Here is a 6,254-nt window from a genome sequence, read left to right as displayed (position 1 = left end):
TAACCAGGGTACCCACCCCATTCACTAGTGGACCCACGTTCTCCCTGACCTTCCTCTTGTTGTTAATATATTTGAAAAAGTTTTTCTTGTTGCTCTTAACATCCCTTGCCAGATTTAGTTCCAAGCGTGCCTTGGCTTTCCTCRTAACATCCCTGCATTCCTTGACAACGCTCCTGTATTTCTCCCAAGGGGCCTGTCCTTTCTTCCACATTCTGTACACTGCCTTCTTCTGCTCGAGTTTTGCCAGGAGCTCCCTGCTCATCCACGCTGGCCTCCTGCCCCCTCTGCCTGACTTCTTGCACACAGGGATGCACATTAGACGCTCCTATTTCTAATAAAAAACTTCGAGCACACATCTCTTGCCTCATGGCCCCATACACCGCAACAGCACCCAGGTTTACAGCCCGATCCTCCCTACCTTTCGTCACATGCTTGAGGGCTCCAATTTGAGCAAATAAATCACGTGCACTCCCACCATGGGCAACTCCCTCCAGCAACAGCTCCAGGCTGACCCATCAAGAGCTGCTTCTGTCCAGAGTGAGCTGGAACATCTGCTCTGCAGATCCAGTGCAAGGACCATTGAAGTCAGATTTCTCTTACCGACTTCTGCAAGCGCTAGGAAGACTCTTATTCCAACCGAGATGTGACAAGAATGAGGGCAAGTTTTAACGTTGCTGTAAGCGTTTCTGGGCTGTCTTGGACAAGAGCCAGAGTGCTCATCATAAAATATAACACTCTACTTGTTTCTTCCAGAAGCCAAGCCTAAGGCTAATACAAGTTTTAGTGAGCAGTGAGTGAGGGCCCAGGTGATTTTTAAAGGCAACTTCTCCCAATTTTGGATATTTTAAGCTGCATGTAGAGCCTTCTGATCACTGCATCTCTTAACCCCTCTATGCCTGGTCAAAAAAAAAAAAAAAACCTTTATTCTCTTCCCTTCTTCAGCTCTGCTGTGAAAGACTCTCAGTTTCTGCTATGCCTTGGGAAGCCCTGGCTTTAAAAGAACACTTGGGCTGACRTGGGTGAGAGAAAGCCATGCCCCAACGCAACAGGACAGGTGGTAGCCCAATCCCCGTTTCTCTTACTAACCCAAAGCTCAGTGGTTTTCTGGCCACGATGATAGAATTAAACTCAGAATAAATCAGCGAGATATTTTGCCCTCGTAGAAGTGATGGAGTAGAAAAATTTCTAGCAACTTACAGGAACTGGGCATCACAGGGAGCAGATTTGGAAGAGTAGGCTGGGAATAAAAAAAATGCAGATGCTACAGACAGGCTGATTTAGCCAGATTCTCTGGGGGAAAAACAACTGAGCTCTGAGGTATGAGCTTGGCAAGAAACCCGTTTCTGTTGAAATGTTCCCTTTCTAGYTCAAAGAAGTATATTGTGCTTTAAGAAAGAAAACACCTTTTTAGACAAGGACGTATTAAGCATCTCCCTATCAGCTGGATACCCATCCCTGGCCAATGGATGCTGTCTCTGCAGCTTCAGCAGCTTCTTCGCTAGTTCTGATGCTGCTCAGAGTTGTATTTTGGCTATGGGCTGACTCTGAGCAGACTGCAGCTCCCCATTCCTGTCTGTCCTAAAAACACTAACTCCTTACTCTTTCCTTTGATGAAACTTCATTTTTTCTTCCTCTGGGCATCATTGAAAGGAAAGGTTGAAACAGTCAYAACATCTGAAATGCATAAGCAATATGATGAAAATTGGCTGTGGAAAAAAAGAATTACACGTGTTAAATCACTATGTTCCACAATTGAGAGTGGACCAGGAATTTGTGCTGTTTACCTGCCTTGTGAACATGGGAGCCACAGCTTGAGGGAGGGGTCCACCATAAGAACTGATGGCCGGGGTCCAGGGAGGGGAGAAAAATAAGGAACAAGAGATGGTTTAATGCCCTTTCTTGCCTCCAGATGCACRACACGCGACTCAGTTAACCGAGGACTGGGCCCTGAAGTGTTTAATGCACAGAGGACAGGCTCTAGCTGCCTTGCTCATACAGAGCAGCAGGGCCAGCTCCCGCCTCGCTGTTGGGCTTGGGATTCCGCGCTCCGAAATTCACCTACCCGTGCCCTGGGAAAGGGCAGGGGAGCTATAGGGAGCATGAACTCCAACAGCTTTCACTCCCTTTTAGCTTGAACCACGTGTAATCTTAGCAGTTTAAGAAAAAAATAATACAGTAAACTCCCTCTTGTCCTACTCTTCCTCTGAGCTACTGYGCACGCCCCTTTTATTGCATTAGTGTAATTTCATCTCCGACATTCCCCCGAGAGGAATCACTCGGCTCCTGCTATTTATTCTAGTGCTAAGTGCCTGAGTCTSAGCAGTAGCTTTAATTAAGCTCCTGATCCTCCTCTTCAATTAAGATCACCTTTATGCAGCTTCCTGCTCTATCCTCAGTAGGTTTCTTTGCTTCCTTGCATGTCCCCTTGGCTGCCTTATCCCCTGACTCTCACCATGCCACTGCTGCCTCTATCCGCTCAGGATAGGTTTATTTGGGAAACTGGAGCAAGGTATGTCTACGTGCTGGGTAAATATCTCCTCCGAGCCCTCACCCTCCCTCGATAATGAAATGGTTCACAGGGTTTTGTAGACTAAGTGCACAGGTTTCTTGCTGAAACTGCCCTGGATTAAGGTTTGGGGAGGTGCTCGTTGATGTTCCCCAAGCATCGGATGCAGAAGAGGCTCTGCCCATGAGGCTGTCAGGGGGTTGCTCGGCCCTTCCTACAAACTGTAGCAACGTGGGCCTGGCAGAGGCRGCTACGGAGTCAGCAGCAAGTTCTGCAGCAGTGCCTGACGCCAGACCCACGCTTGGCCCCTCAAAGCAGCCAGGCGTGGCGCCTGCTCTCCGACAGCTCCAGCGCCCTCGCGGGCTTTGCAGAGGGCTTTTAATTCACCCACCACAAGCTAATTCCCTAACGTTCCAACAATTCCCAGGCTGGAGGGTGCCCAACCATCAGGGCTTTGAGGTTGGGAGTGGAATGGGGAAGAGGGGGATGCCAGCAGGAAAGATTTTTTTACATGTTACTCATCATTTTTTTTCCTCCCCCCCTCCAAAATCATCCTTATGCATTCAAGGGTAATTTTCCTGCTTTAAATACAGCTTTTCAAATGAGGTGCCTGAAGCTGCAGCAAGGAGCTCTCTGCTGTTTTCAGGTTGCTCCACAAGTAGTTTTCAGTGGTGGCAAACTGGTTGTTCAGGTGCAATTCAGACAGATGCTTAAAGGGGRAAAAAAAAAAATCCTAGCGCTCTGCTTCTGCCTCAGTAGCACTTCTCCCTACCAAGTGCCTTTTAAAACCTTCCCAAGGCAGGGGCCATCTTTATTTTACCTGCTAGAGAGCAAGAAATACTGCCCCACTGTTTATAGTCACAAAGATTAATAAACTATGAGCTCCTGTCTTTTGGTAGAGTTGCATTTTCATTCATATATTTGTTCCGACGACACCCAGCAGTTAAGGATTTAAGCACATGACTTAGGGGCACAAGCAGCTGCATTTACTCACTGCTGGGATAAGAGCAGATTAAAAACACTTGTTAAAAGCCTTTCCTACACCCGCCCGGTCTCCTTTTTGTGGCTTCAGCCCTCAGAAGATAAATTCTCACTGGGTTATTTAAATGTCTCTGGGAGTGCTGAGACATCAAAGACTTCCCTAATTTCTCAAACTTTGGAAGAGAACTTAAGTCATTGCACAGGTAGCGTCCGTAACGCTGGAGCCTGTTTCCCCTTCTCCTTCCCTAARATGAATCTTACCTTGTCAAAAAAAAATGTCTCCGAGAAGCCCTCCTGGAGCGAGCTCAGGCCCTTCCTCCTCCCGCCTGCAGGTCGCTGCTTGCCTGCTGCTCGGGAAGCAGCCCTTGCTCCAGGCAAGGAGCCTCAGAAATGTTGTCTCGGAGGCTCCTCAGGAAGCAGCTCGTGCGCCTGGGGCACCCATGGCTGCTCCCACCCCCAGCTGGCACCAGATGCCCCCTCCTTCTGGCAGCCAGCAGAGGCCAAGGGGCCTCGCAAGTGGAGGACCAAAGAGACCCCAGTGATCGGCTCTGGTAAAACCTCACAGCTAAAAGCCCATCAGGTCTCGCTGCAGAGGCAGGTTGTTACCAAGGTCTGTGATGCACCAAAGCAGTGATTCCTAGCCTTTTTTTTTTAAAAAAAAAAAAAAAAAGTGGGCTGACGCTGTGAGTTTGGAGAGGATGGGAGTACATGGTGAGTGACATTCAGCTCGAAAGAGTGAGATTTCAAGCAGGACCCCACTGTTCAAAGGGCTGTACCTCCATTTCCCCCCTCAGCTAAGCCTGGAAATCACAGCAGGGCCAGCTTTATGCTTCGCTCAGAGGCAAGGAAGGAGTTAACAGACAGAACAGAGGCTCCCATTCAAACACAGGGCTTACAGGCTCCACTGCCCTGCAGGAGAATAAAGTGCAGAGCAAGGCCAGCAATCAGGGCATCATTCCCTCCCTGGAGCAAACCACAGGGTCACTTATCAATGGGATAAGCATTCCTGTGTCCCACGCCGAATTGGAGCTCTGCATCAGTGATCTGCATCCACATCATGCACTTCCTAGCATATAAAACATAACATCAAGTTGATATTATTTTTTCCCATTTAAAGACATTATATCCAAGAAGTGATCCATTTTTTCCTTGCTAAGAAATTTGCATTTTACTTCCTCACCTGGATAGCCAAGCACAGTTTTGTTTTGTGAGAATTAAGGCAACAAGAGAACACGCCGCTAATTCTCTTTTCAGTGGGCCCCAATGAGAAACGCAAGCGTTGGGCAAACACTAGCAAACCAACAGAAAAGATGGGAGGAGGAAGAGAAGGGCAGGGAGAAAAATAACTCTGGAGTGAGTCAGTTGCGATCCTCCTGCTTAGTCACCTGAAGTCCTTCTTTGCAGACGCACCAGAGATGGAGAAGATGCTGCCTGCCTTCCACCCACCTCCTCCTCCTCCTGCCAAGGAGCTGGAAAAAAAAAATAGGAAAGAGTTTTAGGAGACAACGAGGAGCTGAGCTGACAGCAAACGCGTTTGCTCATGCCTCCCACCCCCTCCTGCCCACCCTCCTGCGCCGATTTATTTCTCAATTAACTCATCCCCAATCAACCTGTTCAGTGGCTGTTTTAAGCCTCGCCCGCGGTGCCCGGCTGTTTTGACACGAGAGGGAGTTGCCATGGAGAAGAGAATGATGTCATTGACACAAAAAGCACCGAATTTACAAATACGACAGGAACAGAGCTATTTATAAAGAGCTGCTTTTCTTACCTCCACTCCTCGCCTCTTTAAGGGGTGGGTGGAGGCTAAGGCAGCAGTTCCATTCTTGCAGTTCCTGTCAACAAGTCTTAAGAAATGAATTTTCCCATTAGAAAAATATTCTGAGCCCTTGAAATTGCTGAATGCTGTCAGCTCATRGACTTCATTCATTAGAGCTGGATTTAGCTTTCCGGCTCATAGCTATTTTTGAGGTCATAGAACGTTTCATATTTGTACACCAACTTCTAGCATGAAAAAAAAAAATCACACAGCATTACTGCAAGGAAGGTCAGCAGCACGTGACACAGCTGGATGGACAGATATCCTCTTTTATGTCAAAGCCTCGTRCTGCTTTTAAGCACTTTGGATAACAGCCGTGACTGTTGGTTTTGCCCTGACCATGTGGGGAGCTATTGGATTTTAAAGCAACCTTTATATAATAAAGCATTTAATGAGTACAAATATTGCAAAGCTCAAGAGTGAGCAAGGTAAGATGGTTAATTTAAAATGTGAACAAAAAAATCATTTTAGCACGTAGTTAAGAAAAATTGGAATAGAGGGTGGTTTAAGGTGACAGAAGAGCTATGATAGATGTCAAATGGGTATTACTTACATGCACAGCTCCCAAAACAAACATGCAAACATCCATCAAGCACAATTCCAACCTGACAATGCTGAAAAGCTGGATGCAAAGCAGAATTATTGCACTGATGCAGTTTAAGGTGCTAAATTCAGCTTTGAGTTCTACCCACGTGAAAAAAAGAAGAGAAATAGCTTAGCTTTTGSTGGAAGTCAACAGCCAAGTACAGCAATCCCCCACTGGCTTAAGCAAATAACAGCATCAGTGGTAGTGATGATGCTCCAATTTCAATCTCTGAATACGGGCTGATACCAAAACATCTTGTTGAAGTGTTACTGGTTRTGTTGCTCATTCAGCTGCCTCCAGGACTTGGGAAAGGGCAGGAATCATTCATCCACATGCAAGCTAGGGAAGGCAGGCTCTTCTGCCCA

The sequence above is a fragment of the Nothoprocta perdicaria genome, unplaced genomic scaffold (genome assembly GCF_003342845.1).
Source record: "Nothoprocta perdicaria isolate Ctin4 unplaced genomic scaffold, notPer1 scaffold_389, whole genome shotgun sequence".
Lineage (NCBI taxonomy): Eukaryota > Metazoa > Chordata > Aves > Tinamiformes > Tinamidae > Nothoprocta > Nothoprocta perdicaria.
Note: the sequence above shows the minus strand (reverse complement) of the source record.